A 26,169-nucleotide genomic window follows, 5' to 3' on the forward strand; every position below is an offset into this window, starting at 1 on the left:
ATAAAAGCAGATAGCGTTATTTTCACAAATTTGTGTAATAAGGGAGAAGCTACTAGTATACCTTCTACACTGTTGTTGAAGGTGAGCAGATGGCCTATAAATGGCTTGATTAAAGTATATAATAATTATATTTTAAAATATCAAATTTACCATTCCAAGAAATAAACAACCAATCTGAATACAACACTTCAAAGCAAATAGCAAAAAAAAAAAAAAAACCTCCAAAATGTGGTTTGTAAGGTCCTTGGTCTTCTTCGGAAAATGAAAGATTCTTCCTTTTCTTTTTTAATCTTTGCTCTCAGAAATATCTTACAAATTGGAGACCTTTGCCAGTATATGAAACATCTTTATTTTGTGAATACATACATATATGCATGTGTGTATGTATCAGAAATGCCAAGTATTAAGCAAAAATAAGAATTTTATGTTAGTTTTCACAAGCTCTGTTCTACCATAGAATTAACCTTGAAAATAAATTACTAATAATTTTACTATTTTTTCTGCTCATCCATACTGTTTTCAAACACTGAGGTAGAATTTGCATTAGTCAGAATGTAGGGCAAAATCTCTTTTCACTGACATATACAAAATTTGACAAAAGAGGCATGGGGTGGGGGGCATGATGATTTTAACTTCTTCCATAGTTTTTTTTTTTTCTCTCCTTAGCTTCATTTTCATGTCAATCAAAGAGAATTTGTTAAGAGACCTGGCTTTCATTTCCAATCTCAGAATATCTTTTCTATGGTTATTTTTTGGATACCTTCCAAAACAGGTTTGGGGTCAGACAGTTTTGCAAGGTTACAAATGGTGATTACAAGCAATTTTCATATTCTAAGAAAGGCAGTTTTCTGTGACTATGGAATTTGAATCAGTACTGGATAGTGGAATCTGAAAAAATAAAATACACAATCTAATCCAGGATCATTTGGATTGGTTCATAGCATTGCCTATGAACTAAAGAATTCTAAAGTGCTAAAAAAAATGTGCTCTTCTCAGAGAGAGGCTTTCTGATCATCCCACAATATCAAATGGGATCAGGTAACTAGTAGATGACAAAGAAGACCTAAGGCCCAATTCTATAGATGATAGCAGAGAATATCTAGTAGGCACATGCTTAGGATGGTACTCACCAAAAGAGAAGAGACCATAAGATTGAACATTTAAACACAATGCCTAAAAATGAGCATCATGACAATATTGTCAGTAGTCACAAATAATCTTATAATATCAGAATTCTAATTTTGTTTGGCTATACATATCCAGTGCATATGTGCCCCCATTCATGTTTCTTGGCATATGTATATGTAGATATGTATACACATATACAGACAGATATGTATATGTATATGTATGGGTGTATGCATATATGTAATGAGAAAGGGAATTTGATGATCTTCCCTGCCCCTTAATAAGCCTAAGGGAACTTCAGGACCTTTCCTGATTTGAAAATATACCATGCCTCCTAATATGCTGAATGTGGTCACATGGAACCTGGGTGGGAGGAGTTTGCTGAAGGGTGGAGAGGAGCCCAACAGGGGAAACTTGCTTAGGGGAGGCTTGTTTTTCAGGAAGAACCACACCTTATTACTTTGTAATTAGGCAGTGGGTCACAAGGGTTGTGATGTTCTCTCATCTGGCAGAAGGCTATGTATACCTCTGAGGTGAGGTTTTGCTTTGGAGCTCACTTTGGGAAGAGTTGTGTGATTTGTCCAGATGAGACTCTGGGCAGCCATAGAGCCCCTGGCTTTGAAAACCTGGATGTTGGTGCTTCTCTCTGGTAAATAACACTATATGGATGTGATGGTCAGACAGCTAGAAATCCTGTTTGTTAGTCTGCTGAATTGTGTTATTTTCTCTGTCTGTATATTTTGTCTGCTTGTTACTTCTGTTTGTACTCTCTGAAGTTTAGAATGCTGACTTTTCCCCCTGCACTAGGTAAATGACATATGTTTGATTAAAGTAAGATGGTTAACCCTTTTTGAGTTGCTCTCCTTTAGAAAAGCAGATCAAAGAACCTGTGGTAGCAGCCATCCTGGGTATGCCAGGGTGCTTGGTGCTACAATATATAATATGTGTATGCATGTATGTATGGCATATGTATGTTTATGTGCATGTATACATGTACATCTATATGCACACACATATAATACACTATATGTATATGTGTACACATGCACATGTATTGTATATATGTATACACATACACACATGGATATGCATGTATGCATATGTGTGTATCTGTAATGTTGCTGCCTTTTGTTCTTGAAGAAGACCAGAATGACAACACTATGCTAGAGTCAAGTTACAGTATGTCTGATTGTGGCTGATCAGACCAATATGAGCTCAGAATATTCTACTACAGGTTGGGCACAAATAGTCCATGTGAACATATAAGCTCCAAAATGTCATTGACCTTTGTTTTAAGATCACTATAGAGAGTTTGAATTCAACACGAACTCATTAAGCACATGATATGTTCAAGGCAGTGAAGTAGGGGCTAAGAATAAAAAGACAACATTTAACTGAAATTACTATATGCCCTTAAGCAGCTTATGTTTAACAAGAAGGATATAATATACACAGTTGGAAATTTAAAGTAAATAGAAAGCATGGAGGAATACATAGAATTAATAAGTGGATGGGCCAGGAGAATCCTTATGTAGGAGGTTGCATTGGAATTGAGCCTCGAAGGGATGGAGAGATTCCAAAAGGTTAAAAATGAAAAGATTTCAGGTAGGAGGAATAGGGTGCACAAAAGCCTGGTGGTGGCAGATAGACAATCCTGTTCAAGGAAGAGCAAGTAGGCAAGTTTGGCTGGAGTTCGAGGTATATTGTGTGGGGAGTGAGGGGATAGGGGACATAAAGTAAGTCTGCAAAGGATGGGCTGCAGACAGGACTTGCAATGTCAAACAGAAAAGTTTATATTTTGACCTAGTGGTAGATGAATGATTGAATGACAGTTATTTTACCTATAGTTTTTTAAAAAATAAAATGATAAATTCTAGCATGTTGGCATCTCTTATAAAATGCTTCAGGAAAGCCAATCCATTTATTTAGAAAGCACTTTTGTTATGGAAATGCTTGTTTTATCCCATAAATTAAATATAAAATAAATAAAAGAAAATAAAAAGAAAGTAGGATTATTTACTTCTCTGATTAAACTAGGATTTTTCAGATAATTCAGGGGAAGAAAGGACAAAAAGAGGGAGGAAAAAGAGAAGAGAGAAAAAAATAATAGAAACATTTGAAGTAGACAGCTTTTCTCACATTTCAGAATTTTAATACTCATACGGAGGCATAACATGATTAACCAGGCATCTGCCTTCCTCCCTGGTAGTTTCAGAAATTCTGGTCCAAACTTAGAGACCAGGAAAAAGGAATTATTAAAAATGAGATGCTGCAGGTGGTGGGTGGACACAGACAGGGAGTTGTGCTCACGAGGAGAAATTGCTGAGCCTGGCTTCTTGCAGGGTCTCTTTTGTTGCCATAAATGGACTTTGAGCACCAGAATTTGAGCGATTTAGGCTATGTTATCAGCTCTGATTAGATTCAGCTCTATGCATCTCAGAACTGGTTTGGTGGCCTAGAAACAGTAAGGATGGATGAACTGAATTAATAATTCTGCTGAATGAAACTGAAATTAGTGTGATTCAGTCAGATGGATTTGGGGTTGAATATCAACCCTTAAAAATTCCCTTCAGTCTAGCCCTGAATGTGTGTATACATATTCAGATAAATATAGTTGTACATTCATATATACATGTATATGAATGTGTATAGGATATATAATCAAATATATGCTATGTATATTTGCGTGTATATATACATATATGCACACACATACATATGCACACGTATATGCTATGTATATTTAGGTTATCTGATACATTACATATGCAATTTATGCAGTCTATCACCAAAATTTAGCTTTTCTACACAGTTATTAATCAATCTGTTATGATCCAATTTTTTCTGAATGACATAATTTTCTCTAAGCTAAATAAGCTTTTACAGAAGAGAGAGTGAGAGGGATGGCAAGAAGGAACTTAAGCATAGGCAGAAAAATGGATTCTCTTCAGAAGAACTTGGCTACCATATAAACATTTACTTTTTTTTTCAAACTTCCAGAAATCCTTATGTCTATATTTTTATTTGGCAGCTAGGTCATGCAGTGGATGAAGCACCAGGCTTAGCATGAGGAAGATCTGGTTTCAATTTTGGCCTCAGATACATATTAGCTGTATGACCCTGCTCAAATCACTTAACCCCTATTTGCCTCCATTTCTCATCTTGAAAATTGAGGCACACTGGAGAAGGGAATGGCAAACTACTCCAGGATCTTTGCCAAGGAACTCCCCCAAGAACAAAATTCCATGGCATTGTGTAATGTCATATAACAGAATTTTTTAATTGTTAGTATTATATGCATTAAATCTCTGATGACCTCCCCCCAATTGGTCTAGCAATATTAATTTAAATATTTTCTTTTCATTTTTTCCAGTTTTCCTTAATGAATGGAAAACAAAAACAAAATACATCCAACAGCAAACCCCCCTCTCCCCCCAAAAACCCTAGTCATTTAATTTCAAAATATGAACTGAAAGAAAAACTGGAATTTCCTATTTATAAATGTTAAACTTTAAATGAGAATAAAGTGGATTGTGAAAGAATATCAAATGTACATCATCAGTGAAGTTGAAATTTAAGAGAGATAAAAAAGTTTTAAGAATATATTTAAACTGTATTTGTCTAATTAAAATTTCTCCTTTGCTTTTATATATTTTGATTCCCTCAGTGTAGTATCCAGCATCTAATTTTCTCATACATCTATCTAATATCTCTCTCTCTCTCTCTCTCTCTCTCTCTCTCTCTCATCTATATATCTATATCTATGGGTATACACACACAACACACACATACATATGTGTGTATACATACATGCATACATTATATACACATATACACATATACTGCTCTCCCTTTATAATTGAAACTCATGAGTATAAGTCAATTCATAACTGACCCGAGATTTCATAGGTGGGAACTTCTTCAATGGAAGCAGATCATGATTGGTCTAAGAGTTATAGTCTTAAAGATTTATCTGAGGTGGAGAAAGGCAATGTGATACATCCAGCTTCACAAAGCTAATAAGTGTAAGAGTCAGGGTTTGAATTTAGGACTTCTTACTTCCAAATCTAGATATCTGCTAGATACGTGAGGCAGGGGTGATGCTTTCTTTAAATTTTGTGTTCTCCTCAGACCTTGATAAGAAATAACCTAGGATCCCAAACCAAAGAGCCTTGAGAATAGCAAGGCCCTCTCCCTCACCAATGCTCTTGATCTTGCTTAAAGAATCTATAGCTATATTTGAGGGAATCAATCCTTATGGGGAAAATGTCCACTTTTTCTCACCACCACCATCACTACCAACTGCTGACTAACTGCTACTATCAGATATATAAGCTCAAGAGTCCCAGATGTGGCCACTTTCAGTGGCCATACTTTCAGTCCTGCCCCTAAGTCAGCCTCCATTCTTATATCAGGTGAAGCAACAATCTCAGTGGAGATGCTACTAGGCAACTTCGCTTTCAGGTACTGGATCCCCTGTCTCCTTAACAGTCAGACTCATAGAAGATCACAAAAATAAGATCTTTGCAACCAAATTCCTTGGCATAATTAAATGTTTCAACATCAGAAATTGATAGGATTATCAGGAGAAATGACATTAAGGAATATGCATTACCATCTGTTTTTCCCCTGCTCCTTAAGGACCATGGGACATTTTCATTTGACTTGCTACTGAAACTGCCTATATGTATTATCTCTCCTGTTAGAATATGAACTCCATGAAAGCAGAGGCTGTTTTGCTTTACTTTTTGTTTCCCTACCACTTAACACAGTGCTTTGCACTTGACTAATATTTAATAATTTTTTTTCTTTTCCCCTCCCCTCCCCGTCATGTTTCTCTCTTCTCCTTTCCTCTTGTCTTCTCTCACTCCCTTTTCCCTCCCTCTTCTTTCTTTCCTTCCCCCTTTCTTTTTTCTTTCTCTCTTTCTTTTCCTTCCTTCCTTCCTTCCTTCCTTCCTTCCTTCCTTCCTTCCTTCCTGCCTTCCTTCCTGCCTTCCTTCATTCCATCCATCCTTCCTCCCAGCTTCTAGTAGAGGTCTAATTTCAATGTACAGACTTAATAAATGAGTTGGCTTGTTTAACTTTTCATTGTTGGAGTTTTCAAATACCCCCACTGAGTCATCTATGCTTCTTCTCCACTCTGTTTCTGCATAAACTGACAATCCTCACAATTTATGCAGCTCCAGTGGAAGGGTCTCATTTGATCCAGTTCCCCTCTCTTTCTGCCTCACTGATCTTTCTTTTCATTTAATTAATTTGGGCCATCTTCCTCCCACTATTAAATCAAAAGATCAGAGTACAAATTATACAATTGAGGTGACTGGTTCATCATTTCTATATTCTATTTCCACTGTCTAAATCTGCACATGTAGAAATACCTAGACAATAATTACTGTAGCATAGATTATCATTGTAACCCAATTATCCTAACATATACAGATTCCAGAAAGTTAAAATGTGAAAGGAGACAGTGATATGAAAGGTGGTAGGGGAGGGAAGAGAACACTAATGGGGATTAGAAGAAAAATAAAGGCTTAAAAAATTACCACTGGGCTTACTAGAGGGGGGTGGGTGGGAAATAAACAAACCTGGATGCTACCCTGAGGCAATTCAAATACGTGGAAGCAAAAGAGGAATTTTAATTAGACAGATACAGTTTAAATATTTCCTTAAAACTTTTTAAAAATCTCTCTTAAATCACAACTTCACTGATGATGTATATTTGACATTTATTCACAACCCATTTTTTTTCTCATCAAAAGTTTATCTTTTAAAAGTAGGAAATTCCAGTTTCTATTTCTGTTAATATTTCAAAAGGAAAAGACTAGGTTTTGTTATTGGATATGTTTTGTTTTTATTGTCATTTTTACTTCATGAAGGAAACGTTCGAAGAATGAAAAGAAAATATGTAAAACTATTATCAACAGACCAATTTAGTGGAAGAGCCATCAAGAATGTAATGCATGTACTAGCAATTACACACACACACACACACACACACACACACACAGAGAATTTTCTGGAGGTTTGAAAAAAAAGTATTTATAAGGTAGCTCTCTTCTGGAGAGAATTCATTTTTCTGCTTATGGTTTAGTTCCTTCCTACCATCCTTCCTATCCCTCTCCCTACCCCCCCCCCCTTTCTGAGAAGCTTGTTTAGCTCACAGAAAATTGTGTCATTCAGAAAAATTAGGATCACAACAGACTGATTAATAACCGTGTAGAAAAGCTAAATTTTTGGTGATAGACCACATAAATCTTTCTAATATGAGATGTCGACCTGGCAGCCTGTAGGGCTGATAGAGTTTATTGTAGATTTTAGCTGACTTTCTTCAGGTGCTCTGGCAATGTACTTCCACTCAAAAAATGTCATTAGAAGAACCTATATGTTCTTAATGGAGAGGTGGGAATTCTAGTTCTGGAAACCTCTGAATAGCACCACAGGTTATTAGAGTGGGGCATCAGGGGTTGGAAGGGATTTTCTAAATGTGAATGAATAAAAATTATTTTAAGAATATTCACTGGAATGCAGGTAGCCTGTCTTTGGAATGATGGGAGATTAGTTATTTATTACTCAATTAGTTTTAGAAGTTTAATTTAGCGAGAAATGTTAATTGGAGAGTCAATTTCAGTAACACAGTCCCTTTTAAAAACCCACTTTATCTAATAAATTCATTTAGATATTTTTGGCCCTCATGGAATATCTTCTTACTTTGTTGTTATACTCTTATTATATGAGCATCATACACTTATTGGTGTACTTCATAATACAATTTTTTTTTAGTTTTTATTTTTAGACGACCTCTTTTCCAGTTCTCTTCAGTTTAATAAGTATTAATCAAGTCCCAAGCACATGCCAGGCATTGTTAGGTAGTGGAGAGACAGAGGCTAAAATTTGTTAAACAGTCACTTTCCTCAATGAGCTTACATTCTATTACAAGATACAACAAATACATCAATAAGTAATTTTGGAACTCTTTAATAAAGTAAATACAGAATAATTTTGAAGGGTAGACTAACAAAGGAAAAAGGAAATCAGTCTTGTAGAAGGTGGCATTTTTTATCACTACTGAAAATATTTCTCCCTTCCCTAAATTAGACCCTGATATTATTAAGTAATAAAGCATAAGTTAAGACTCAGTGAGAAAACAGTTGAGAGGGTGTTAAAGGGTTGACCTACAAACTAATAATAATATGGGAGAGAAATTGTCTTCAGGTGAAACCAGTTACTTAATTCTCTCAGGCATTCCTTTGCACTCAGTTGATCTCTGTCCTGACTCTATCCCAATATATCTATGAGTCATAACTGGAATATGCCACCTAACACTTCTGATCTGCTTTGCCACATGCCTAACCCATACTAAGCAATGAAATCTGATATCCTAGTTTATTAATTACATCTGATAACTTGATTTGTATGTTTCTTGTACCTATTCTCCCTTTCTTCGAACTCTGCTTCCTCACTAGATATTAATCCTGTGTTTCCAAAAATATCATTGTTTGCACAATTTTTGGTATTAATACTCTAGTCTCAGCATTATTAACTTGTCACAAAGCGGTGAGTAAGTCTAGGAGATTATGAAATTTTACAATTATATTTGTTCTATAAAATGTGAATAGTTATTTGCCACAGTAGAACTACTCTCCAGAAATCTTTTGATTTTCATATCATTGAGATATATAAACACCAAACAGTTCACAAAGTCAATTTCACACGTCTATCTTATATAATTGAACAGAATATGTTAACTTTCTTTTGATCCCTCTCTCTGAATTTCATTGGGTTTGCTGCTAGATTTCTTTAAAGTCTCACATATTATTTTTATAGATGACTTATTAATCAATAGTTGCATTAATTACACATAGACTCAAAACTCATATCCTCATTTCATAGAAAAGATTTCCCAAGGAAAATTTAATTTGAGCTTACCAAACCAGAAAGGTCACTATTTCTATGAACTAGGCTACAGGGCACCAAGGTAAGCATTTGGTGGCATTATATTAAAAAAAAAAATCTCAACAATAACAAAAAGGGATAAAGATGACACTTTTTTGTTCATGCAACAACCTTGATCATCTCACTAGGTCACTTTATGGACTCTCTGGGTTTCCATATTCCATATATGGCTTTCTATAGCATTTACTAAATTTTTTAAAAAATTATTTATCTTTTGCTAGCTTGAATAATTTTTAAAAGTCATATTGAGTGAGCCTCACAATTCCTCTTTGGTGTGCTCTAGCTCTAACGAGGAAATAAACAACATTTTTCTGGCATCCCCATCTTCTCCCACGTAGATGAGTGATCTGATTAATTGAACTAATTTTTCAGTGTTATGAGGTGCATGATTTGTTCAAGTCTCTTAACATTCTCTTAGTCCCCATGATATCTTTCTTATTCTTTACAGTTTTGACAATAAAGCAACTCTCTTATTTCTTTAAACCCAAACCACAGAATTATGTCTATGTATAGTGTTAGTTTCCCTGAGTCTATGTTAAATTAAATATTGACTTTGCAGAGACTATATCATTTATTATTTACCGTTCTCAATCTGTGGAATTTATTAAAAAATTGATAAGAATGCCTACTGGTGAAATCCCTACAGGTGCCAAATTGGAATACCAGGCCAAGCCAATTACAAAATTGACAAGTCTATAGTTACAGAAATAAAAATGACACAATTTGATTTTAACAGGGACTGATATTCTTTAAAGGACACGTGGAGAGACACTTTCTTTCAAGAAATAATGTTACACAATTTTAGAAAACTTTCTCTTTTGGGGGGAGAAAATTGCCTTCTTATGTTGTTTCTTAGTCCTTTCTTTTCCTTCTTCTGCTCCCCTAGAAGTTGATTTCTCATTCTTCTGTGGTGTAGAAAAATGTAGGTACAATTTCAAGCAATACACAGACACACACACTCACACACACGTATGTGTGTGTGTGTATTAGCAGATTTACCTTTTGTGCAAAGTGTCAGACAGTTCAAGGTGCATTTTGAGCTTCCTCATATCCTTTTGCCAACAGAACAAAATTTCATTCCTAAAGAACAATTGTTCACATGACAAAAATAAAACCGGCACAGAGGTGCCCTTGATGATAGCCTCAAGAGAAAGGCTAAAATCTAAATGAACGTCTAGGCTTATTAATCTCCTCTCTCACCCCTAACTGAAACTCTGGCTTTCAGTAAAGTCATAGTGAAGGGACAGTTTGAGGAAACTTACTTTGTGGTTTCCTCTTCTAAATAGCTTCCTAAATTTTTATCATGGGATTGTTCTCCAGCTTAGTTTCCCTGAGGAAAGGTCATAGAAATAAAGTATAAAAATATAAAATAAAACAAATCTAAGTTGAAAGTAGGGATTTAGAATGTCTGCTGATGCTAATGTAAGAACATGTTTAATAATAATGCCATGCACACAGTAATATATTACATATATACACATACATACATATATACACACACGTGTGTTTAATGCCTAATGCACACAGAAATTCTCTCTTTGAATTTCTACATCTATAGAGGAGGAAGGGAATAAGCATTTAAATAGCACTTAATATTTGTGAGATTCTGTGGTGAGTGCTTTAAAAATATTATTTCATTTGATCCTCATAGCAACCCTGCAAGGTATATGCTGTCATTTTCTCCATTTTACAGTTGAAGAAACTAAGGCAAAGCATGGTTAAGTGACTTGTCCAGGGTCACACAGTTACTGATTTTCTGAGGTTACACTTGAACCGAGGTCTTCCTCACTGCAGGTCCACTGCTTTGTCCATTGTGCTACCCCAGTACTTGCTTGTTTCAACTAATTCCTGGAAAAGCATTGACCTATTATTAGAACATTAACTTCTAGATCATTTGGCTATTTACTGCCTGGAATCAAGAACTTACTCTTAAATAATTATTATAATATGCCTAAGGCTTAAGATTATATATTTTCTCACTACTCATTGGGAGGTCAATAAGAAAATCCAATTCAACAAACATTTATTAAATTCCTATTATATGTAATGCTATAGTGGTTGAGGGAACAGCCTTGGAGTTAGAAAGACCTGAAATTAAGTTCTGACTCTGACAGAAATTGATTATATTATCATACTTCCATACTGTAATATGATTATTTGATTACTTTTTTTTATCCCTTTCTACTAGACTCTTAAGTTTCATTAGGACAGAGACCACATCATCATATTTATATTTCCCCTCAGTGCTTAACAAAATGTCTTTAATTTATTCAATAAATGTTGAATGAATAAATCAAATAATGGATTCTAAGTAATCTGAGACATAAACATTTATAAATGATAAAAAGAATATTATAAACTGCTTGAAAGAGGAATAGCCAAATGTGCCCTATGATTAGAAATCTCTAGAGAAAACAAACCGAGTTTAACAATGAAATCAAATTATAAAATTAATATTGAATAAAAATAACTTGTTAAGGCAATGGAAAGGGCAAGGAAATAAACAGGCAATGCTTGTGCAACAAACTCCCCCCCCCCCCAGTTAGGAAACTGCATAATTAAAATGTCTACTTTCTATGTAGCTTCTAACTATCATACAATCACTATATATTTAATAAGTACTATGTATATTATACTATGGGACATACTCCACCAATGTAAAGTAATACTCTTGTCCTCAGGTTACTTGTGATCTAGCTGGGAAGACAATATAAATAAGAAATTTTAAAAAATAAAGCAGTTACCTTGGCAAATGAATGGTATAGACTTACTTCTATTGATGTTAGAGGAAGAGGAAATCCCTACGGGATGATCAAGGACATTATCAACAAGTTAGGATGTGAACTCAGTATGGAAATATGGGTAAGATTCAACTATCTAGAAATAAAAGATGACGAGAAGGCATGGAACATTCTAAGCATGGGGAATGTTGTATACAAAAAATCCTTTTCCTGTTCTATGAAAAGAATAACCTTAATTCCCTAGTAAGGTATTAGATTCTAGTTAATATTTTATAAGAAACAACATGTATCAAAGAAGCCAGATAGTAAAATTTGTCATTATACTCAACAGATCAATCCCGGGGTTAATATATAATCTTTTTTTTTTTTTTGTACAGGATGGGCAGAACCCCCAACAACGAAGAGACAATATCAGGAACTTTGCTTATTCAGGCATACAATATTACTCAAACTTTTCAATGATCTAGATGAAACAGCACTGATAGCAAAGTTTATGATTTTTCATTATGTTTGGATACACTATTAATAAAGCTTTCTCCCCAGTAAATCCACAGCAGCGTCATATCTATCAATAACAGCACTCCACCACTAATGCTATCAACAATAAAACAGTGATCATAATCTCAGAACTGCATATAAAGAGCTTATGGGCTTTTATTTGATAACGAGTTACCCAGATGGTCTGTGACTCACTCAATTTTCTCTCCTCATAGCTAGAGCAAGAATTAAGCGGCTCACATCTTAAATACATATTTGGCTTACCATATACAAATGTAAGATTTAAAAAATGCAATATGATATCAATGTGAAAATTGGATGTTCCTAGATGAAAGCAAATTCAATATATATTTAGAAAATTTTCTAAGTGTGATGTGTGTGTACTTGTCTGCATCTGCAGTGGTAGTGGTGGTGGTTGTGTGACTAGATGTCCAATACTTCAATACTTCATCTACTCTTATTTAACATTATGAGAAAATTCTCTATTCCTTTGTAGTCACAAGGTGAGAAAATCCTTTTACTTCAGGTGAATCATTTTCCTCCATTGGAAGCATCTTTACAATTATTTTCTTTTTGAGAACTGTGCAACTCTCAAGGGAATGTAAAGAAATTCTCCAAAGAGAATTTCCACATTATATCCATGGACTCAGTGTGTAATGAAAAACCTTAATAAATTCAACCTATTAACCTGTGCACCAGGTCTCTGCTTTTAATGAACAACCATGTATAAGGAGTTTCTAACTTATAAATGGGCCAGGCTCCAAAAATTCCTTTGTAAGGCAGCTATTTAGAACTTATAACAGTTTCCTGTAGAAAACAATGTTATAAATGGCGATCAAGGTCTCCCTAGACTAAAAAAGCTTATATAACATATATTGTAGTTGAAGTCCTTCACATTTACTGTGAAAATAACAGAAATACCAGTATTGTTGACACTAGTAAGTAGTTCAGTCAATAAGCAGAGATTAAGCACCTAGTGTATAGAATAGATTGTATCAGTTACCCAAAAGATAAAGATGAAAATAAAATAGTACCTGTACTCAAGGGATACACATTCTTTCGGAAGACAACATGTACACATGTGAGTGTATTCATTTTTTTTAAGTTATACTTTTGACTAGGAGTGTAGCTGGTAAGAGATCTAGAAAGGCCTTATGGATAAGGTACTATTTAAGCCAAGTGTTGAAGGAAATTAAGGATTTTCACAGAGAGATGTAAGGAGGGATCACATGTGTACCAGACAAAGCAGAAAACTTAAACAGAGGTGTGAAGATAAAAAAAAAAAGGAATCCCTATAAAATCAGTGGAGAAAAAGGAGTGGTATGCATGGTATGTGTGGCTCTTCAAAAAGTTATAATCTGAAAAATAACATTTTAGTAACTATGTGGCAGTATCAGGCCAAGAAAACTTGATTGTTGAGAGTAAGGCTAGGCAAAGAGGAGGATTGAGGGCAGAACTAAGCAATATAGCAGAGTTTCTTTGTTTACATAGGATATTTTGTTGTTGTTGAGTCATTTCAGTAGGGTCTGACTTTTTGTGACTTTATTTTAGGGTTTTATTGGCAAAAATAGTGGAGCAATTTGCTATTTCCTTCTCCAGTTCATTTTACACATGAAAAAACTGAAGCAAACAGGGTTAAGTGACTTGCTCAGAGTCACACCACTAATAAGTGTCTGAGGCCAGATTTAAACTCATGAACGTGAGTTTTTCTCATTCCAAGCCCAATATGTAAAATATCTATAATGCAATGAAAGAGGCATTGTAATAGAGTGATATTTATATTTGTCTGTTCTGGGGTGGTATACACACATGTGTATATATACATAGATACTATATATACATATATAGCATACACACATGTGTATACATGCATATATGTTTATATATGATCTATTAAATGCATTATGATTCAAACTTCTCACTTAACCCATTCATCCCTTCTGTATAAGAACTCTGGTGATGTTTCTAGCCTGCTAAAAGTTCAATTTCACATTCATTGTAGGAAATAACATGGTAAAATGTTGGGATTTAAAATTCTTAGGACTTGAATTTCAATCTTCATTGCCACTAAGTAACTTCCTTTTCTTGAGTCAAATATGTTATCTCTGAGCTTGGGTTTCTGTATCTATATAAAGGAGGTGGTGAGAGTACTGGGTGGTATCTAAGGTTCCTTCCAGCCCTAAAATCCTGTGAATGTGAGAGAGTCTCTATACCCAGTTTGGATGATTTGATTTGAGCAGAATATTTGATTCTATATTCAAATACAGTCTCTAAAGATTGAGTGAAATAGATACCAGGGAACTGAAGTAAATTGCAGATGTGATCCCAGACTAACTGGGAATAGAATAGGACACTGGAATAAAAGTTGAGCAAGGATATAAAATACAGAAACTACAGCTGGCTGGGGTTTATATGGAATTGTGGGAAAATTCTAAAACAAATTGTCAATTGTCAAATGAATCATTTGGAAGCATTTAGCCAAAACAAAAAAGGTTTGTCAGACTCACCACTGATTCACTAAGGAAAAAAAAAAATCTTGCCAAGCTACTTTCATTTATTATTTTGATAAGGATAATCAAGAAAAAAGCCACGATAACATCAATCTTAATTTTATTAAGGTATTTGATGTAGTCACTCATGATTTCTTTACAGGTATCATGGTGAAACATAGGCAATACATTATTGTAAGATGGATTTAAGATAGCGGCTATATCAAAGTGTGTTGATAAATCACTCAGTATGAACCTAGAGGGAGTCCTTTAGGTGAGTATCACAGAGCTATGTCCTTGTTCTGTTCTGTATAACATTTTTTTCAATGAATTGAATGAAGACATATGAGTTAAGCTCATCACTTGTTGCAGAACTACATGGGATAGCTACTAGGTAAATGACAGATTCAAAATTCACAAAGATCTCAAGAGACTATAATGCTAGGTTAAAACCAATGAGATGAAATTTAGTGGAGATAAATTTAAAATAGTTCAATCAGGTACAAATGATCAGTTGAAAAAATAGAGGCTAGCAGAGAACTGCTAATCTGAAAAAATATCTTGTGCTTTTTGTCTGCTATATGCTTAATATAAACCAACAGAGTGATCATCGAGGAGTCTGTGATCTCACCAGTGGACATATTCCCTCCAGTGGTGCAGGTATCTATCCATGCCTCTTCATGTGTGTGATTATTGTTCTTGTTCTTCCAAAAACTCTTTTATAAAGGAATAAGGAAGTCATTAACAAAGAGACTTTCAATACACAAAAAAAAATAATTATAGCAACATTTTTTGAAGCAGCAAAGAACTGGGAGCAAATTGGATGCCCATTCACTTGAGAACAGCTAAAAACAGTGGTACAGGAATGAAATGGATTGTGGCCTATGGCTGAATGTCCATTACTGAACTGAAAGAAATGAATATGATTAATAAAAAGAAATATGGAAAGATGTATATGAACTGATGCACAGTAGTATAAGCAGAAGCAACACAACAATACACTCAGTCGCTATAGCAATGTAAATGGAGAGAACAACACCACAATTCAAAATGAAGGCCAAGAAATTGCAATAACCAAATTTGAAGTCAAAGAGAAGATATGAGAAAATTCCTTCCCCCTCCCCTCCTACTTCTTTGGAGAAGTATATGAGTATGAGACATTGCATAGTGTCATGTATATTATATAACAATAAAATATACACATTATATTATATATATTCTGGTTAATTTTGATGAATTATATTGCTTTCCCCTCTTTTTGTTCTTTGCTATGGGGAATCAAAATATAGGAGGCAAAGGAAGAAGAGAAATATATTGGGAAATGCAGGTGATAGAAAAATAAAAGTTAAACTTTTTATATTTTTAAGATGGCCTTTGGTGGCAGGGAATATATTGAGATAATTAAAAGTACTATATAAATTTTTTTTCTAAATGTGATCTAGATGTTTATTCTGTCTTGTTGAATTCTGAACCTAGTTCGTTGTCTAGCAACAGGTTATTTCTGTTAGCCCAATTGCATGTTAACTGGGTAACATGCATTCTTTTTTTTTTTTCTTCTTTATGTTTCACTAGGCTGATCTTTGAGAGCCTCCTTGGTTCTCACTGAGAAGGACCAGCACGGTTTCAGAGCTCATTGTAGTCAGGGCAATGACATCAGCAAACAAGAGAACTTAGTATCGCCCTCTAGAGGGAATCCTTCCTCCATTTAAACTTTGTCATTTTCCACATTGAAGATATGGTGATAAATGGTATCTTTTCTATTGTTAATTTTATATTTTTTTAGAAATAAGGTTGTATTAGGTTACTTTGTAAAACCATATATGTATATATAATATGTGTATATATGTTCTTATATGCACGCATATATATGTGAATGTGTCTATGTTAGATTGCATTTATTGTAATTCACACTCAGAATCCTCTTTTTAAATTTTGCTTTCTTCCCATTTTGACCTTTGTTCTAACAAGTCAGTGATTTTACTCATGCTAAGATCCGAATCTGAAGTAACTCCAGCATCCGTAACTGGTTAATTACTATCTGTTAAGACATAATAAATTTCGGTTTTTATTAAGGTGTTCTCTACATGTTATGTCTACTACTTCCATACTCCCTTCTTGGAGGAAATATTCATCATATAAATATATGAAACTTCTGAGTAATTTTATATCTATGACCATTTTTTTTCTAATTATAGCAGACCAGCTATACCTTGACTTTTCTCTGCTTGTATCAGTATTACTGTGTTCTCTAACACCTAGAGTTATTCCTCCCTGCCCCACACCAAATTGTTTCCTAAACATTTCATCCCCTTAATATTCTTGTGCACTTGGTTTTCTGAATCCAAGTGAATGATTTTACATTTATGTCCTTTAAATTTCATCTTATTTACTTCATTCAGAGGCAGTATTACATAATAGATTGAGTGTTTGCCTTGATGTCACAAAGCCCTGGGCTCAAGACTTACTTCTGACATACACCTTTTTTGTAACATTGAATGAACCACTATATCTCTCAGGGACTCCAGACAACTCTCTAAGAAAATAAGCTCAAAATAAGGACTCTATCTGATTTGGTAAAGAAAGTTCCTTACTATACTTCCTAGAGCAAAGAAATCACAGATGGAGTTCAAAACAGAAAAAAGTAACAGCAGTAACAACAACAGCAACAAATCCATTTAGTCTATTATTCTTTCCTAAGATATTTTTTTTCAGTCAGTCAATAAACACTTATTCAACACTTGTATGTTAGACTCTCTGCTAAACAGTGGAATCCTTTTGGATCTTGATTGTATAATATAAGGTATTAGCTCAAAATAACCATTAAGTGGTAGTTGGGCAGGGACCTACTGTTCAATCCAGGAGATACAGAGTAAACAGGGTTTAAGGTTTTGTCTTTCAGAAAGAAGTGAGTGTAAATAGGAATTGCTTTTGGCCAGCAACCCTGAGGGTCTTCCCCTCCCAGTCTGAATTTTTTAAAATAAATTTTTTGAGTCACTTCTTAAAGAGGCCTATTCATTGAAAGGGCTTTGCCTCAGGCAAAGTGAGGACCTGAAAAAGACCTTAGCTTAAAAGGGTCAAGGTCTTCTACTGCATTCTGGGCAATCTCCAGTCACCTGATTGATATTTGGTCACTGGACCCAGATGGCTCTGGAGGAGAAAGTGAGGCTAGTGACTTTGTACAGCCCTCCCTCATGCTAATCACAGTGAATTGTGACTCACGTCATTATTTCCCTGAGCTTGGTCCTCTTTGAGAATGAAGGACAAACCACAATAAGGTATCAGCTATTCCCCTTAGTTGTATACTATCTGGAAACTTGATGTGCATACCAGATAGAATTTTATTAAATTTTATCAACCTCTTAATATACTCGTAGCTCTCCAAATTGTGATGGTAGCTAAGGGCAAAATTCTTCACTTTCCAGGTTCAGAAAAAGCTTGATTGTCCTGCTAAGGTAGGTACAAATTTTAAGAAAGGAAATATGCAATGATAACTAGTTTCATGTTAAGATTATAATATTTTAAATATATAATCTGGAACGATACAGTGGGAGATGTGGTGGGAAAAGGAATGGACATATGTTGTACTAAATACCTACAAAGAAGACACTAATGAAGGGATAGTCATAAGATATACACCAAGAATTCAGCATCAGCAGAACTAAAGATAAAATAAGCAGGAAATGGATTTAAAAATATCCAAGTCAGTATTGTGCTATAAGATATGATGAGCAGGCAGATTTCAGAAAAAAAAAAAAAAACTTGGAAAGACTTACATGAACTGATGCTGAGTGAAGTAAGGAAAACCAGAAGAACTTTATACATAGTAATAGTAACATTGTGTGGTGATCAGCTATGATAGACTTAGCAATACAATGATCTAAGACAATTAAAAAAAAAAACTCTTGGCAGAAAATACTATCCACATCCAGAGAAAGAACTACAGAGTCTAAATGCAGATCTAAGCATACTATTTTCAAATTTTATTTTGTTTTTCTTTCTCATGGGTTTTCCTTTTGTTCTGATTCTTCTTTCAGTACATGACTAACGTGAAAATATGTTTAACATGATTTTAAATGTACAACCTATTTCAAGTTTGCTTGCTGTCTTTGGGGAAGGGGAAGGGAAAGAGGGAGAAGAATTTAGAACTTAAAATCTTATAAATGTTAAAACTATCTTTACATGTAATTGGAAAAATGCTATGTCAATATCTATATATCCAAGTCAAACTAAGAATTAACTTAAATTATGGTGCACTAGAGGAGTAAAAATTGGTTGCCAAGAAGAATAGATTGTGATTTCCTCAAGAGGAAAGAGTTTCTTTTGCCATTCTTTGTATCCTTAGTGCTTAGCATAGTGCCTGACATATAGCCAATGTTTAATAAATATTTATTGACTGACTGACAGTAATAGAGTCTGGACCTTGAATTGGTACAATGAATTGGTACATATATCTTGGTTAGCTCAAGACATGCCTGTTCATTCCTTAGCCATCTTGTCACCAACTACTGGGCACTGGCATGATACTACACCTAACTTGGAAAACGCACAGACACATACAGACATAGATATATACACGTAGACAGACAGACACACAAACACACACAAACACATTGCCTTCTAGTTCTGGAACTAGAATCAAATCAATACTGACATTATTATTAAAATTATGCAAGTCTCCTCCTTTATGGTTGTATCTATCCATTATCTTTATAATTTTTTGAAACAAAATATCTTCCAGTGACCACCACTCCCCTTTATAATGTCTTTTCCTGAGAAATTCAAGCTCCTTGAAGGTAGAGCTTCATTTTCTATTTTATTTATATCCCCAACACTCAACACAGTTTAGCATATTCTAAATGCTTAATAAATGCTTTTTCTTTCATGCATTCATATAAAATGATGCAAAGTACAGCAACTATCAATAAAGGCAGGGGATTTGAGGCTGGTATTTGCATGGTAATTGGAGTAATGAATGAAGGGGAGAATAAGCTCTGTGAATGTTTTACAATGGGAGGGAAATGGAAAGTAGTGCCATATATTAGAATATGGACTTTAACTTTACATGCTTAGCAAGACTACCCTATAGTTTTAATGAAAATTGTGAAAGAGATAGTATATCCAGTATAGTAGAATAAAGAGAAGAATAAATAACATTTGAACTCAAGTCCCAGCTCTGATACAATCAAGCTATGTGAGCATGGGCAAGTTATACGACTTTTGAGTATTCCAGGAAACTCTCTATGACAACAAATTACAGATGTGTTGCCAGTCTTCATGGGTGGAGGAAGTTTTCACAACTAGTATATTTTATACTTAGGAAATCACTGATATCAATTAAGAAAACCAAAATGTATGCTCTGTAAATGATTCAGATGAATCTAGGCTCTTCTATTACTGGGGCTATTTAAAAGGGGGCCAAGATATTCACCTGGCACAGACAGTATAAAAGAGGGTCCTGAGTGGAATGGGATTTTATATGAGATTACCTCTAACCTCTGCTCCAATTTCTGTCATGACATTCTACTTGATCTTTTTTACGCAATTAAAATAAAACCTAATACTATAATTATGTGAATACATACATCATTCCTTCTTTTCTAGACTATAAGCCCCTTGAGGTCAAAGACTGCTTTAATTGTCATTATTGAATTCCTAGAGTCATGCATAGGGTTTTTATACAAAACGGGTATTTAATAGCTTTTAATTTAATAACTATCTGTTGAACTGTTTTGAAAAAAGATTTTAGGATTCTGCCTAGCAGTCATATATTGATATGAGCCTAAGTTTAAGCACCCTGTGTGAGAAGCAGTTAGATGTGTAAAAACATATGGTTTGACTCTTAGAGAAAATCAAGGAAGCAAGCATCATTAAAGAGAAGACATATAAACAGTGAAAGTACAAAGTCCGGCAAGTTTCCAGCCTGTACTCCTATAATAAGCCTACAATATTCCCCACAGGAAAGTGTGAGTGAAATCCCTCTGAATAATGAATTTCTCTAGAGTTTTGTAATTTAGAAAACTCTTTGTTATCCATTGCTTTCAATAATTTTCAGTATGTCTCAGCTGTTCCCCAGAAAAGCTGTTTCTAAGGTTGGGTCATAGTCATTTGGGGATGTTGGCATGAGATGATTTTAAGACCTGACAATTGCCTAGTCTATTTCATATGAGCAGACAACAGATTTGAGGAATTGAAGAAAACAACCTTAGTGTTTATATATGAAGAAACAACAAGGCCTCCACATAGATAGGAAGAGGAAAATGTACCTTATGCATGCAGCTCAACCCTCAAAGAATACGTGCTTTTTACCAGAAACATAAAGAAAGCCTAATATAAATTTCGGTGAGTCCATTATGTGTGATAACACATGGCAAAAATTCAAGGATCAACAATGAGACTTCCTTCATTAATATTTGCAGCCAGTATAGACAGAAGCAAAAGTATCTGATTAAAGATGATTTTGCATTCTTTTCCTCTGTCCATTCCTAATCTCCACAGCATCTTTTCCACAACCTTCTCTTTTTCCCACAGATTTCCACATTACCATCCCTCCCTTTCTCTTCTCACTTCCTACTCTATTGAGACTTGAGTTTTCCTCATTTGATCCACATTATAAGGGGGAATCATAGAATTCTGGGAATGGAAAGGACTTCAGCAGCTAACTTATCCAATCCAAGCATGAAAGGAACAGTTGCTACAACATACCTAGCAAAATATGGGCCCTCTCCTTGACACGGTTAACTCCTAGACTGTGCTTTTCATCTCATCTGTAGTCATTACTTCAACCTAATCTTCAATTTCTCCTCCTCACGCTCTCATCCTCTGTTGCCTACAAATAAATCAATATTTCCCTCATCTTAAAACAAAAACAAAACAAAACAAAAAACACCTTCACTTGATCCTCTCATTTTTTTTTTTTGCTTTTTGGAAGGGGAAGGCAGGGCAATTGGTGTTAAGTGAATTGCCCAAGGTCACACAGCTAGTAATTGTTAAGTGTCTAAGACTGGATTTGAACTCCAGTCCTCCTGACTCCGGGGCCAGGGCTCTATTCACTGCACCACCTAGTCACCCCTCTCATTCTTTCAAACTAGCATTTGAAGCTCCTTTCTGTTTGACAGTCAAGTAACTGGATAATATCGACTATATTTATCTCCATTCACTCCCACCCCCTTGCACTCCTTTCTCCATTGCTTTTAGTCTGCATTTTGACTCCACCACTGGACTGAAACTGCTCCCTCCAAACTATAAATTATTTCTTTTCTACTAAATTCATTGTTTTTTTCCCCACTCATTCATCATTACTTCTCTACAGATTTTGAAACCTTCTCCTCCATACTTTTCCTTCCCTTGGTTTTATGAGAATGCTATCTCTTTGTTTACCTGCTTTCTTTCAGTTTACTCCTTCTTATTCCCAACTTGTGGATTTTAATCTCCACCCCCCTTCCCAGCCAAGTGTATACATCCCCTAAGGTTCTCTCTTGGTACTTCGATTTTTTTTTTTATTTACCCTCTCTCTTGGTGATCTTATCAGCCCATATGTGTTTAATTATCATCTCTATGCAAATGATTCCCAAATCAATGTATCTAGCTTTAATCTCTCTTTTGAGCTCCATTTCCCTATTATCAGCTGCTTAGTGGGCACCTCCAGCTAGACTTTCCTTACACTTTTCAAACTCAGGGTTCCAAAATTATTTTGTCCAAAAAGAACATGCAACTCCTCCAATCTAACCCAATATTTTTAGCTGCTATTATTAGTTATTGCAGGTTTGCATCGTCGGAGTCATTTCTGACTCTTTCCTCAATCAGTTGCTATATCCTGTCAATCCTTCTTCCATAGTATGTCTTATCCTTGTCCTCTTGTCTTTACTCACATAGTTTTTTATTCTGCTTCAAGTTCTCCTCCCCTTACAACATGTGGTTCCCAAAGTCAGCTCATAAATGCTCTCCCTCCTCCCTCCTCCAATATTTTCTCTCTCCCACCCATTTTCCATATTGTTAAAAAACTGATAAGCTGCACATTTCAGTCCACATGCTTAATAAATTCATTTAACTTAGCATAGCAAGTTGCCTCTAGAATAAATTTTTGATCATCAGTCTGGCATTTAAAGTCCTCTACATTCTTTCTTATTTTGCATTATTCCATTTTCTTCCAGTCCAACTGGCCTGCTAGATGTTCTCTGCATGCTACATTCTATCTCCAACTTCCATGCCTTCATAAAAATAATCTCCTATATCAGTAATGCACTCTTCAGTCTTCTGTGTGAATTCCTTAGCTCCAAAGCACAATTCAAGTGCAGCCTTCTAAATGAGACCTTTCCTGATCTTCCAATTCTTAGTGCTTTCTCTTTCATGAAATTAATTTATACAATGTTTTATTTGTTTGCATTTACATGTTGTTCATAGTATTATTTATTTCCAGTAAAATGTAAGCACATCAAGGGCAAGGGACTATTTTGTTTTTGTCTTTGTATCATCAGCACCTGGTACACTTGACTTACACCAAGTAGATGCTTAATAAATAAATAAATAAATATATATATATATTTTAATGGAATAGAACTAAGATTGAATATCCAAAATTTAAGGAAGAACAGTATAGAATAATAGATTTAAGTGCTAGTCTAACAATTATTCATTCCCAAAACATTCAAAGTAAGATAACTTTGGATCAACCAAAGGCACTTAATGAGATTTAACATAGATTATGATATATCTCTTTCAAGTAATTTTCAAAGTCTACTAGGTACCCAAAGTATTTTCTCAAATAAAGGTAAGAAAATATTTTGAAGTGGTAAAAAGTGAAAAGGACACAGGATCATAAAATTATTGCAAAAATGGCCTTTTTAGAATTGCTTTGTTAAAATTCAATGAGCAGTTATGAAATACTTACTGTGTTCCAGGTACTGCACTAAACATTAGAAATAAAAAAAAATGAAAGCTCAGTATTCCCTATACTTAAAGAGCTGGCATTCTACTAAAAGGAAGCAACATGTACAAAGATAAATCCAAAAATATTTACAAAGTAATTTCAAGAACATGGGACAGACTAATAGTTGGGGGATCAGGACAGACCTTAACCAGAAGTTATTACTTGAGGTGAACCTTTTTTTGGGGGATGGTGGTGGTGAAGGCAAGGCAATTGGGGGTGACTTGCCCAAGGTCATACAACTAGTAAGTGTGTCAAGTGTCTGAGGTCAGATTTGAACTCAGGTCCTCCTGACTCCTGCACCACCTACCTGCCCCTTGAGGTTAACTTTGATGAAAATAAAGATATCCCTGTTTAATGGAAAGCACAGAAGTAGTTCACACCTTGTTTCAGCTATTGAATTAGCACCTTGTTTCAGTACAAATTTCTTTTGAGCCTCAAACAAATTTGTTAAGAAACAGCACATGTGAACCCTAGAACTTGTGAACCCTAGAACTCATGAACTCCTGCAACAGGAAGGGGAAGAGCTAATGACTGTATATGAGGAGAGGCCCAGGCTAGAGATAGCAGAACTGAGAAGAGGACTCTTGTGGTGGCAGAGTCAAGAAGGGGAAAACTTGTGGTATCCTGGCACTTTGTTTGTCTGTTCTGTCTTTGTTGATGTTTGTTTGTGATACTTTGTACAGAAGCCCTGAAAGAGGATTTTCTTGTTGTATGTTTGCAGAAATCCTGGAGGAGGGTTTTGGATGTCTTTACTGGGACTTTACTGATGGTTTGTACTAACGTCTTGAACCTCGTTTGTGGGTCTCTGTTGATTTCTATGTTGATTTGTGTTAAATTCTCAAACCTTGTTGTTGGGTATGTGTTGATTTCATAGGCAGATAGTGAATTGATGATGGTGCCAGCAATGTGAATGAATATTATTGTGACTCTGTTAAGCTTTGCCTTCTCAGAAACAGGAATTGTGAAGGACTTGAAGTGCACTGGACACTCTGAGATTCAATATGGAATGGGAACTGGATGAAGAACTGGACAAGGAGCTGGACAAGGAACTGGCAGCTTCCTGCCTTGGAACCCAGGTGACAGTTGGAGCTGGGACCATGGAAGAGGAACCATGGAACCTGAGAGCCAGCCTCAAGTCAAGCTGAAAGAGGACTTTACTTGGATACTGTGTAGCGACTGAGATGATTATGATTTACTGTCACCTAGGTGTAGAGAACTTTGACTTTTGTACTTTGTGATTGAATTAAGGATTTTATGATTGATTAAATGAATGTACTTTGTTTAAAAATATGTAACCACTTTGGTAAAAATGATTTGGCCATTTTAGTGATAAATTGTTGAGTCGTGACATGGTGAATGCTGTACTTTGATTTGCTATGAATGTTTTGCTGTGATTATTTTATTGAATAGAGAGCTCACTATACTATGTAATCAGAACCTTGAAAGCTGTTCACAGCAGCACTCCTCTGGAAATCTGCTTGTGCATGATTTTACACCATGAGACAGAGGTGAGGAGACAACACATTTTGAATATGGCTGCCAGTCTGTAGAAAGGCATGGAGGTGGGAAATAGAACATCAAGTTTAGGAAGTAAGCAATATGCAGGATGACTGAAATATGTGAGGAGAAAGAATGTGAAATTGGTCCAAAAATAGAAGTTTGATGCCAGATTACAAAGAGAATAATATGACAAACAAAAGTTTGTATTTTATCCTAGAAGTAGGGGGTCAACAATCTTCTTGAGCAGAAGAATATAATTGTTAGACCTATGCTTTAAGGACAGTCCTATCATCAAAAATAGTTAGCTTTATTATTGACTTAGCCTATGTATTAGGACAAAATGTTGAATATATTGATGCAGTCTCAGCTAAATCTGCCTTCAAATGACAGGATTAGGTATTGTGGAAAGATTTTAGTTGAACAGAAGATTGTTATGTAAAAACTTAGAATTATAATGATGCAATGTGACAAATTCATTAGTTATCTCACAGGTTCTTGACAAGGAGATTCTAATTTTCAATCTTGAATGTAGATGACAAATATTTGGGATGGGAAAACATTCTTCAATTACTTTTAATCACCTCTGGGAAATCTCTTCCAATTCATCTCCCTCATGTTAAAGATTAAGTCTTCAGAGAGATAACTGACTAGCCCTGAATTCAAGAATCCCTGTCAGTATGCAAAATGTGCTTTCTTTGAATAATCAGTCTGTAGAAATAGTTCCAAACTATGGAATTTCCTAAGAATAATAAGAACAGTAGCTACGAAATAGTCCCTCCATAAACCTGGGACATACTCTCTCACACTGTCAGTGGGAGGAAGAGGGACTTACACAGAGTAAACTGGCAGTGAGGTACACGTATAAATAGGAATCAAACAAGGCCAAGGCAATACATGCCTTTGGTACTGCTAGACGCCAATATCCTTTCTT

At 35.1% G+C, this 26,169-nt stretch overlaps 1 long non-coding RNA gene across 3 annotated transcripts; it reads left to right on the forward strand.

Moving 5' to 3' along the window:
- Positions 1-1,550: 1,550 nt before the first annotated feature.
- Positions 1,551-25,086, forward strand: LOC138172684 (uncharacterized). Of its 3 annotated transcripts, none has more exons than XR_011171214.1 (3): positions 1,551-1,777; positions 12,203-15,086; positions 24,689-25,086. It is a non-coding gene; the product is annotated as an uncharacterized lncRNA (long non-coding RNA). The 3 variants fall into 3 exon arrangements; XR_011171215.1 differs by lacking the exon at positions 24,689-25,086 and adding an exon at positions 16,385-17,183; XR_011171216.1 differs by lacking the exon at positions 24,689-25,086 and adding an exon at positions 15,415-15,589.
- The last annotated feature ends 1,083 nt before the right edge of the window (positions 25,087-26,169 follow it).

This window comes from Petaurus breviceps, unplaced genomic scaffold (assembly GCF_028583685.1).
Source record: "Petaurus breviceps papuanus isolate PSGF00001 unplaced genomic scaffold, PetGlider_PUasm1.0 551, whole genome shotgun sequence".
NCBI classification, from domain to species: Eukaryota; Metazoa; Chordata; class Mammalia; order Diprotodontia; family Petauridae; genus Petaurus; species Petaurus breviceps.